Raw genomic sequence first — 12,341 nt, 5'->3', positions numbered from 1 at the left:
CCTTCAGTCTGCCAGAAGCTCAATGAGTTGGACAAACTACTGGACAATGACCCAAAGGAGAAATTTAACCGAGTTAATAAAGACAGTGACTGAGGAGATCTGGCAATAATTTATCTGGCAAGAATGAATTAATGGAAATACAAGCTACATCATCAAGGTCTCCTGACACTATTTTTCCAATAAGAAGATACCAGAATGATATCAGATGGAAGACAAACAAAATACAAGGTAAAACTTCAGAAGTTTACATTTCTTTGAAATGAGTATTTCCTTTACCGATTATATCTCTTGGGTTTAATGAATTTAACAATGAAGAAGAAGGGTCATTCCTGTTAATGGATTTTAAAACATAATGCACTCAGAAGCAGAGAATGTAAGGGTAGTTATTACAATAGTGAGCATCAGAGAACATTTTGTAGCAGAAGGAAATTTACCAGAGTTAAGCTCAATAGAAAAGCCATAAAACCAAAATCCAAGTCCCTTTCTGTTGTGTAATGAGAATATAATTAAAGAAGTGAAATCCCATAGCTGCATTAAATGTCCTCCTTCAAAGCTGTTGTGCTCCAATACTGGGCATCTAGGAAAAAAATACTTTAGTTGCCTGTTAAATGTATTAGGGGTGCTTTTTATTGTTTTACTTTTTAATTTGTGGGGATTTGTGAGGCTTCTTTCTCTTGCTTTAAAAGATTTGGAAAGCTTGGGGTTGGGATTTTTTCTGCAGGAACAGACTGATGGCTGTACATGATGGCCATACTTGCACTGATTTCAGTAGCAGGCGGCTAAAGCTAGGCGCACTTCCTGACCCAGCTCCACAGTGCAGTTTGCCACCTGTGGGATGCTGATAGCCAGGGCTACTGAATTCTGCTCCTGTTTGTGGCAGGAAAGAGGTGAAAGATTCCCTGGTAGCTTGATGTCATCGCTACAGCAGATTAACTGACACCGTGCCATTGCATCAAGACTATGGGTAGTTCTGTGCTTATCCTTGGAACACAGAGCTGTCCAGTCTATAGAGGTAGAGTATGGACATACAGCTTCCAGCAGAGATACGCATAAGGGCCTCATTGGCTCCAGAGAGATATGTCTAAAAGAAGGTGCCACTGAAACTTAGAAAAAGTATCAGAATATGGACTTTTGCTGCTTCCAATAATCCAGGGCACGTTTGGCCAGCCTATTCTATATAGCATATACTGTAAGAAATGAGATCTCTCACCTGTTTAAATTACAATGTGGCTGTTGAATTAGACATGAGATACCACTGAAGGGCTGAACACTTCCAGTAGTCCCCAATTATTTGCAGGATCAGGCCTCAAAATTGGATTAGAGTTAGGCTGTGTTCCTCATTTCCATCTGAAGCTTTGCTGTACAAGGGATTCTTGCAATGGGCTTTATCTCCTAAAAAATAGTACAAATAGGATTTGTCATCTTCTTTGTCTCTGTCTTCTTCAGAGCTAGTACGGAATTTGCAAATGAAGAGAAATGCAATGGTAATTACTGACAAATTTTTAAATTTGGTTACACTGTTTATATTTGCCCAACAATATATTTATTTATGTTTTACACATCAGGGCAGATAAAAGGAAAACCTATGAATGAATTCAACAGTCAAAGGAACTGCAGGAAAATATTTCAATATATGCTTTCTTCCTTTGTAAAAAATTTTACAAAATGAATCTGCCCTAAGCTTCACTGTATCAAATGCTTTAAAATCTTTTTTTACATTGTTTTATCCTTCCTGCTTCTGAAGCAAGAAATCTTTGTGACATTCTGCAGTGAGTCTGTGCCTAGGGACACAAAGAATGATTTGGAAATCATCCAAAAAAGGACCTCCTTCCACAAGAGATGGGTCAGTATTAATTATAAATTGTTATTGTCATATAATGGCTTAGCATGGGCTGTAATAGCTATTATCTGTGTCATGCTACATTTGTGCTATTCCTACATTGTGTGTACAGGATAGCTTGAAGAAATCATGTGCCCAAATTCATTAAACAGTAAACTTTTATTCTGATATATTATTTTTCCGCATTTACAGCTATGTATGTTTAAATCCTAACAACATCTGATTCTCCAGAAGCATGATTCATTTGACAGATCTAATAGCTACTAAGTGTAAGATTTCACCAGATCTTGTAATTTTGTTTGTGGGACTTGGCAGGAAAGTTTCATGCACTGAATTTGGAATGTATCGGTTATTCCACTTTAACACTTGAAAGTCCTGATAAGACAGAGGAGAAATAAAAAGTTGCAAGGAAAAAGTGCAAGTTAAGGCATTGACCAAGCAAGACCATGGTGGGTTTGTCAGAGAGACCAAGGGGATTATAGCCTTTTTCATACTGCCCCACGCAATAATCTGTCTTGGATTGCTCAGAGAGGGACGAGCCTCCACAGCCTCCCCATCCGCTGAATTGAGGCCAGCCTTCACCAATCTCTCACAGGCACTGGCCTGGGACTCTTCACGCCCATCCTACTGCCCTAAGGGACAACCATGTGCACTAAGGTGTTCACATGAGGAACTGAGGAATATCGCTTATTGCTTCACTTTAATAGAAAAGCAAAATATGTCAGGGGTTTGTTTGATTGGGTTTTTTTCCCTCTTTATTAAAAAGAGCCAGTAGGTCCAATACTGATATCCTTATACATGGGAGCTTTGCCTAAATAAAGTTTAAATATTGGCAAATACTTCAGTCTTACAGAAGGATAGCAAAACACATATTTTACTTGGGGAAAAAAAGTAAAACAAACTTTTATTAGTATCATGATGAGCTCATCTCTGTCCGAGGGGAATTGAAAGTTATTCTGTTGATTTAAACAGAAGCAGGATTGGATCCTTTTTATCAGGGACTGATTCATAGCCTAGTAAAAACAACTAGAGAATCTTATGAATATCTTATGAGTATTTCTGCTGATCTGTGTACCTATGCATACAGGGAGATGTCTCAATGTAGAAGGAACTGCATTACCTAAATTAAAAATAGATGGATCATTTATAAATGCAAAAGTAAATATAAGGCAATCAAATTATTACATAAGAAAATCCTGCAAGGAATACTTGAGCACTACATAATATATTTCAAAGAACTTGACTTGGCAACAGCACGAGAATTTAAAGAAGCTGAAGAAAGGAGAGATATGCATTTCACACCCTGCACCATGCCTGCACCAGGGACCGTGTGGCTGCATGTTGGTAACATTTTTTCTGAAAATTAGTTATGGATTCATATACCCTGACCCAGGAGACCGAAAGCTTTCAACCAGTATGGACATAGCCAAAGAGGTGCAGATCATAAAATTCTTTTTTGGATCAAAAGTGGCTGACTTCACTGTGTATAGTCCTTCGTGGATGTCTGATCCAGCTATTCACACAATGGAAAAAATAAAATGCCACTCTAGCAATAGAAACAGACAAATTTGGACTCAGTGTCCAAGTTTGGACTTGGTTGGACTCAATGATCTTAAGGGTCTTTTCCAACTTAAATTATTCTATCTTTCTATGATTCTATTCTAAGTGATTTCCCCAATAACATAGTCTTAGATTGCTTTGTAAAAACCAGCATCAGCATGAGGTTTGTGAGATATTTGATATAAAATGTTCCTGTGGAGGCAAGCACAAGGTTTCTAAACTCTCAAAAAATACCAGTTTGATCCAGGAGTTTTAAATACACGAATGCATTTATTAGTACATGTTTCAATCACATAGTAACCTATCATTTCAATATTTATAAACTCTTCTTGCAAAGCTGAGTAATATGATACTTAAAACACTCACTACATAAGTAGTCAAGGGGGTTATTATTTTTATTTAATTATGGGTAATATCTAGTCCCTGTTGGAGCTGGTAGAAGTTACTCCGTGGAACTATCTTGAATGATGTATTCAACAGCATGTTCAGCTACATGTTTAACGCTGAGGATGAACAGTAGCTGCTGAGAAATTTTGAGAACTGACAGTCGTTCAATGCTCCACAAAGTCCGGCCTTGTGCTCAGCAAGGAAGGGAGATCTCTCTGGATTATTCCTTTACATGTGATGTGGTGGCAGGAACTGCCTTTTCTGAGTCTGCTTCAAACCCCTTCCACAATAGCTCTCTTTCAAACATGTGAAAGAAAGCTGAAACTTTGGCCAAAGTATGAGACTGGCCAAAGAATTCACTGCAACCAACTAAAATTATGAAATTCTGATTTATAATGAGAAAACTTGAGAAAAGACTAAGCTAGGTGTAATGGTATTAGAAGGATCTTCTGAAGAATTGGCACAAAGTGGATATATTTTACAGGCTAGAATGGGGACTGTTAGAATCCAGTAGGTTTAGTGTAGGAGGACAATGTCATTATGGATTGTTTAAATCAACAACTTCAGAAGCTGTTATAGCCTTAGTCATTCTGGAAAGGACAGTTATTTTTCACTGTTGAAGGTTTAATCCTATCAAGTGCCAAGAATTTCCTATTTAATGTACCCAGAGATATTGTTTCTGGCTCCCACCTTCATAAATTTTAATTAAAAAATGGGAAAAGGAATAAATGTAGCTTGCACTTATACACTGTTCAAATATATGAAATTTCACTAGAAGAGCAGTAAAGAAAGCAATCTCTCTATACCCCTTCACAATCCTTCAGAAATACCATGCATTTATTCAATTATGGGCTATCACATAACACAATCTGGAGTTGTAACTACTGGGTGGCAAATCTTAATACATTTTTATTGGGCCACATTTGCAGATGGCAAATTAAAGGTTCAATTCAGCAGATCTTACTGATGCAAGTAATTCTTATTTTTGCATGTCTTCTCACTGATTTCAAACCCTTATTTATATAAATCTTTCCATTGCCCTCAGTAGTACTAACTGTGAGAGTAACTTTCCAGCATCAGTCTTTAAATTATTTGTGGGTTTTTTTCATGAACAGATGCCATAAATTCTACTGAGTAAATCAGCAGTTAGCTTGCTTAAAGGATATGTGTTAAATGATTGTTTGTTGGCACCAGAATTATTTCTTCTTCTTTTTTTTTTTTTTTTTTTTTTGTGTGTGTGTGGGGGAAGGCGGGGGGTAAAGCCTATGGACTACTCCATGTTCCTACTCAAAAGAGCTTAAAATGCATGTGTAGAAGAAAAAAACCAGAACATATGTCTAGAATAAACAAGATTACATATAATCACCACAGACAAGATGGCATAGACAAAGAAACAATAAGACTATCTGAATCAAGACAGTAAATCCAATGCAAATGCCAGTAGTGGGATATATCTCATCTAACTTTAGCTGTATAAAAGTAAGGCATTCGGTCTTAGACACCTAGGCCATTGCTGTAGTCCATGGAGAGAGACAGATACATGAAATGGGCCATTCATCCAACATATTTTAGGACATGATGAATCACTTTCTGCATGTTGTCATGTCCATTGGCTGCAGAAGGCACCTAGGTAATTAGTCTACATTTAGTGCTTAAATGCCTTTTAGATGGCTAAATTAGGTAAGAGAACCCAACTCAGGTGCCTCACAAAGGCCAGGGTATACATAAGGGTGGAGGTGACTTTTAAGGAAGGATTTATGGACAATAAATTCAGTTAGATAATCAGCATAAGAAAGAAGTCATTAAATGTGTTTGTGAATGTTGTATCTTGGGTCAATAGATCAGATATGAAATATATCAAGTGTATTTTCACACGCTATCTGCTTCCCCATCCATTCTTGCAGTTTCAAACATATATTTTAGCTTTTAAAACTGTTTTACTTCCCCTTGTTGCTGTGTACAAGGGAAGAGAAACTGGGCTGTATAAAGAGACAGTGAAACTGGTGTGAAGGTGCTGCCGAATGCTCAGAGCAGAAAGCTGGAAAAAACACTAATTTTCTTTTTAGGCACAGTTTTATAGAAGACAATACACAGCAACAGTAGGAGAATAACTTTCAAATATATTTCAAGTGGAAGTGAAAATCAGATAGTGCAAGAATGGTGAAAGGTAGAAAATTCCAGAATTACACTAGATAAATACGATCTCTGACAGGCAACAATTTTCAGAAATGGCCATTGATTTCACAGGTCTCTACACAGCTAACAAAATATTCACTGGATGTTTGTGAAATTTTTTATCAAAAATAATTCTTGCATGAGCTCTTCAAGTCCTTGTAGTCATAAGTTTTATGGAAGAAAAGTCTAGATAAACACAGGAAAGGTATGTGAAATCTGTATTATATTTAGAGGAAGAGAAAATAATAGCCTAAGTTATATGTTGTTTTGTCAGCTGAGATTTATTTATATTTCCATTACTTTGTTTAGTATTTTTGTAGTTTACTTGATGCAGTTACAAAATCTCTAGAAGAGGTAATTTTAAAAAAGAAATTAAAGATTATATGTAGTTTAAAGAAAATAGTAATTCATAACTATCGTTATAATTTGTATTATATAAACAATGATTTAATAATAAAATCATGGTTTATGAAAATACTATATATAAATAGTTCTGCCATTTACAGCAAGTGAAATCCATAATGCTATGATAATCAGCAAGGAGCCAGTCTTGGAGACTATGGACTCAGCAAGAGAGCAGATAAATCAAAGTAAAGAGGACTGCCAAACTTGTACGTGACATTGAAATGATTCTGGATACCCTTCAGGTCTTAAATCTATTTTTGTGTTTGCAGAAGCATCTTGATATTAGAATGGTTCCAATAAATCTCCCTCTCGATGTCAACCCGTTAATATTGCTAAACAATAATAAACCTTATGTCAATCCATAAAATTCTACAGACACAAGCCTTGTAATTTTTTCCACTTTGACTTTTCCCCCAGTGCTGATAAAAACATCTGTCACATAAGCACTAAAGCCTGGATAGCTGGTAACAAATTCTCAGACAAAAGTCGGTGAGGAAAAAACTTTGGTAGTCTGATGCTTTCTTGATCTAGTAACACATTCAATTTGTTTTCTAGACATGACTTCAAATTGGACATAACAACTGAATCTAATATTCACAGCATTCATTTATTCTGTGAAAATGTATGGACTGATATTACAGCCAAGTTTGCCTATGTTAGTAGTGAAGTACTTCATCATGAAGTCCTGCTGTAGTTTCAGAACAGTGCTGGCACAGCTTAGGAAAATTTACTGTCATGATCCTTGAAAAACAGCCCATTTTCTTGCATTTTAACTCCAGTCCATGTACTTGTGGCATGGATGGGGAATCTAGACTCCTCCATTCTAGTGGTGTTGCAAAACTAATGAAGAGCTCAGACTTTAGAGAAAGGATGCCTTCGTCAGTTATATATACTATCACCTACAAAAGAAAACAAGAATAAGCCAAAATCTATCCTTTATCCCCACAAATTCATCAATCCAGGGAAAACATATTCTTTTTTTGTTGTGTTCAGATAAAAATACTTGGAAAGAAATAATTTCATAAGCAGCACTGATTTTGGCTCTCCCTCTAGTAGTCTTGGACACAGCCACTTCAAGGGACAGGCTGGAATGTGCACTGGTCCAAGTCCAGCTCTGCTAAGTGCTGTGATTTGGTGAACATCTATCCACAGATTGGAGAGTTCAGTTGAGATACTCAAGGTAGCTTTACACAAACTAGATCAGATATCAGCTATAGTCTGGGATAATGCAGAGCTAGTCGGCAGAGGCTAATTTCACAGCTCTCACTGTGGGGCTGGATCCTTGTCAGTGAGGCCCCTGCCCTGCCTGCCTTGTTGTCACCTTCAACACATCCAGTTCTCACCATGTCCTGGCATCAGCAGCCTTCTCTATTTCTCCATTTGCTCTTCAGCTAGCAGGCAAAAAGCTTTTGCTGGTGTAGGTGGGCATCTACATAATGCTCACAAGGAGAGGAGCCTCAACTGCAAGAGAAGATTGAGATGGCCCACTGCATGGTACAGGGCACAAGCCAGCTGCACAAGAAGACGGGAGAGAGGAGCAGGACATTGGGAGAAACAGAAAGAAAACCTGGAGAGAGAAGAGAAAGGCAATACAGTTCCTCAAACACAACCGGAAAAATGAGTGCAGATGAGTGGACACAGCAAAATAGCAGTTTCTTCCTAGTCTTGGGATCGCCCACTTAAGGCAATCAGCACATGAGCTACAACCTATTGCCTGAACGTTCATACCGAAAAATCTAGAGGAAAGAGTCATCCTGTGCACGTCTGAATGTCCGTGTCCTTTCACTGTTTGTTGGTAAGCAGATGAAGTCTGCAATAGCTTTTAAAAGTGCATGGTTTGGACTCCTGTTGTGTTTGTTAATAAGCTGTTTTGACTGTGCTATATACTGCTATGTAAACACATGAGAACGAGTGAAGAGTAAGAAAATTGGATGCAAAGTTGTTAACATTATCAAAATCTTCTAATTACATAAAAGCAACAGGAGACAAACTGATACAGACACTGCAACAGTACACATCATCATTTCCTCCCCCTCATGATGACCTCACAGTTCCTCAAGATCATCTTCCTGCATAAGGGTATGTGCATGGAAGACATGTCTTACTTCCCTTTGCTTATCTAGACTCAGCTTCAGAGCTGAGTGATGTATTTTCTAGGTGCTGCCAGAAGTATGTCCATTGAGGCAGCAATTCCCATCCATGTTCCAAATCTCTCAGTTCTGGTTAGCAATTCAGCAAGATTGATAACCTCCTCTTTCCCGTCTTCCCTTTCATCCCAGACCTGGCAGCTGGGATCCAACCAAAGCACTGGCAGCTGATGGATCAACACCAGATGGGCTAGCCATGAACCTGCTGGCTGGAAGGAAAGCTGTTCCTTTCTGGGTTTTACTTGATCACAAGTTCCTTGGTAACCCTGAAGAACAAGGCTGAAATGCAACAGAACTCCCCAAACTCCCCCTGTGTGACTTAGGCTTGAGGAGGAGTAGAAAAGTCTCTCAGTCTAGCTGATTGGGACCCTAAGTGCAGTTAAGCCCAGAGAGATTGTCTTCTTGCGTATCTGGCCTCATTGGGACATAGCCTCTGTATCACAGAACTGATCTCTACAGTTTTATATCCTTGGCATGTTAGATTTTTCTAAGGGTCTTCTTTTTCTTGAGGTTCATATAGAGACCTGCACACATAGATTGAGCGGCTCTTCATGGGCAGGCACTGGTACTCTGTGTGCTTGCGGTATCACCAAGTGTCAAAGTAATACCACGACTGTAGCAGCAGCCAATGCGATAATGCCAAAACTTGGGCTCCATTCACACTGTGCAGTTTACATTCCCATCCAAGTAAAAGAGAAGAAAATAACTTCCCCTTTAGGAGATTCAGGGCTTGCTAACTCATGCATAAGTAATTATAAAGCCATACTTTATTGTTATTCATGAGAAGAAATGAAATACAAGTCTTAACATAGGCCAAACATACTAGTTCTTGCCTACGTATAGATAACGAATAAAACTGTAGTTAGCTTTATTCAATTCTTTTTCAGCTGACTTTTGGAGGGTCCCTAAGCTATTTTCTAGACACTAAATCAGACTTGTCCTAAACAGCAATACAGGGCTGAGTCATCTAGTCGAGTTCTCTGTTATCACGAGCAACTACATTGTGCGATCCCTCTTACAGCTGATCAATCTTCATTCTTCAAAATAGTTTGAAGTTTTTGCTCTCCCTCCTCATAGGAAAAAAGCTTCTGATATATATATATATACACACACACATATATATATATCTGATAGCAAACTTCTGATTTCCCTGCGTAAGCAAAGTTCTACTTTTTTGTGTGTGGGCTTGTTGCCACAATATCTGATGGCTCTGGAATGCTGTGGGTTAGGTACAAGTGTTCAGAGAAAACATGAGGAAAAACCATATGTAGTCATTAGTGAAAAAGATCATCATGACAGATTGCTCTCCATATGTGGAATATCTGTACGGTAATCTTGCTATTTACATGACACATGAAAAATGTATAATTTTCTAATGACAAATTTCATTTTATATAATATCTTATTAATGATAAAGACATGAAAAAGGTTATTTCATTTCTATCTATTTCATTAGGAATGACCTGCCATAAATTTAATGTGTTATATTTATTGCTTCAGCATTAATGTATTTATTGATATCATTGCAAAATACAGACTTTACAATACTTGTTGGAGCCAACAGAAATTAAACAGGCCAGAATAATTAGCCTATAATTGATGTCATGAAGCTCACACAATTCTCTATGGTTCAGAAGTTTACCTCCAGCAGTTTTCTGATCTACTGTATGTGAGAAAAGGGAAGTATTTATTAGTAAGTCAAAGAAGTCAATTAAATCTTGCAATGCAAATGCCAGCATTTACTTATACTTAAGTCTTACTGAGTAATTTTAATTAAATTAATTATTTGCAAGTTATTAGTAATATTGAAATAATATTCAAATAATTCTCTCCGTTTCCTTCCTTGACATTTGAATATTTTTAGAGGTTAAATATATGCAAAGAAAAGTGTCATTTAGGGGAATAAAATAATAAGAAGATATAGCAGAAAACTATGCAATCTGGTAAGCAGATGACTTTTTCTTTACCTCAGGGTTTTTTGGGTCTTATTTAGGTACTCAGTTGCCCATTAAAAAATGTGAAATGGAAATCTCTTAAAATAGGCATTTTCTTAATTTCTCAAAATAGAATCACATTCCTGTAATCTTTCCTTGGGCAGAACCTTAACCGGCTTGAAGACATACACAATCTGTTCTGAAACTCATGTAATCAGTGGAAATATTTCCACTTACTTCAGTGAATTTTGGAAAAGGCAATATCACAAAAAGTAGTAGGCTGCTATGTCATGGTTTTGGACAGTTAAGTACATGACATTTTTGTAACTGTGTCTGAACTATTTTAAACTCCAGCACAGACTATTGCACATGATATTCAGAGACCTAAACTTCCATTTTGGGAAGAAACTATGTCTGAGATAGACTTAGAAATATAGATTTTTTTTTTCAGATATTTTGGGTGAAAAAAGGCAAATAAACTGAGTTTTTGTTGCTTTGAGGAACTGCTGTGTAGAACTGCTAACCTTATGGTAGTGGTTTTCTGTCATGAGGATTGAAATATACTATGGTGATGTGGAGAAATATATGTTTCCGTATTGAAACTGTTGGTATAAGTATTTTGGGATAAAAACACGGAATAGAATGGGTGTATTACAGTATTTTCCCATAATGACAAAATTAGAAATGTAACTCACCTATATATTTATCAATGCGTGTCTTTTAAAGACTAAACCTAGCTTTCTCTAAATAGACAAGATTTTTGAGAAGTTTCATCCTTATTAATTTTCTTTTCTTTGTATTTGTTGTACCCAGATAAATACATAAAAAGCAACTATAGCAAACGGTGATTTCATTTAACTTTCATTAAAGTTCTCAGATAAACACCTGAAGAGTATCAAGGATAATTTTACCACATTACTTTATCTAACACAGTGTGCCTCCAGTACAAGAATTTATTGTTTTCTGGATGAATGCATATATCTGCTGTAATAAATCATTTTCTGATATTACAGAATAAGGTTTTATGGTGCCATTAATTATGTACTTCAGCCAGAGGCATTTTTGCATGAGTTGTAGAGAGATCTGTGACAACAGTGAAGAACTGTATTAATCATATGCAGATATTATTTGTAAGGTACCTGTTAGCAATTCCAAATTTTATATGTAATACTCCAAAAGGGCTTGACATGTACTTTTACTTTTAGCTTCCATTTTTATGGAAAACTGCCTGCCAGTAACAAGAGTTCACTGCATGAAAGCAAGCCAAATGAACTGTCTGTTTGGGAATGGCTACATCCCATTTGTCACTATTCTGTGGAGATACCTTAACTGGTATTTACTGATTTAGAAACAGGGCTGTTTTCTAAGAAAAGTATCTTTCTGGAGCACAATGATGGCAACATCTATAGCAGCAGAAAACAAAAAGTGATGTCATAGTTTACTTGCAGAAGTCTCACGATACTTCAACAAATGTTGTAAATTTGAAGACTCAGGTCTTGATTTTGTTTTGTTGTTTGTGTTTTTTTAATGAGCTGTTAATATTTTAAGGCTATGGAGAGCCCCTTTCTTTCATGCTTAGATATCTGACTTTGCCAGACAGCAGCCTGGCCCAAGTTGGCCTGGTGGAGCTATCGATATCTTACCAGATGCTATTGATATCTTACAACTTACTACTAACGAAGTACCGAGTAAAAATATTCAAAAGGCTTTTTGATCTTATTAGCTATGAAATAACCTTAAAATTCTTTATGCAGCCTCACTACAACTTATTGGGCTTTTATTTGAATAAGGACTGATACTACATTGATTTCTCTGACAGATAAATAAATAGATTGGGTTGTCAGATGGAATTTCCTCTATATTGCCTTAAGAAATGCACTTATTTCAGCAGGA

The 12,341-nt window shown here is 36.9% G+C and overlaps 1 long non-coding RNA gene across 2 annotated transcripts; it reads left to right on the top strand.

The window, feature by feature from the left end:
- LOC142600537 (uncharacterized) lies at positions 1-11,409 on the top strand. Of its 2 annotated transcripts, XR_012834076.1 has the most exons (4): positions 1-228; positions 1,745-1,843; positions 7,759-8,446; positions 8,647-11,409. It is a non-coding gene; the product is annotated as an uncharacterized LOC142600537 (long non-coding RNA). The 2 variants fall into 2 exon arrangements; XR_012834075.1 differs by having other exon boundaries at positions 7,759-11,409.
- The last annotated feature ends 932 nt before the right edge of the window (positions 11,410-12,341 follow it).

The sequence above is a fragment of the Balearica regulorum genome, chromosome 2 (assembly GCF_011004875.1).
Source record: "Balearica regulorum gibbericeps isolate bBalReg1 chromosome 2, bBalReg1.pri, whole genome shotgun sequence".
In the NCBI taxonomy this organism is placed as follows: Eukaryota; Metazoa; Chordata; class Aves; order Gruiformes; family Gruidae; genus Balearica; species Balearica regulorum.
This window is presented reverse-complemented; position numbering and strand designations above follow the sequence as displayed.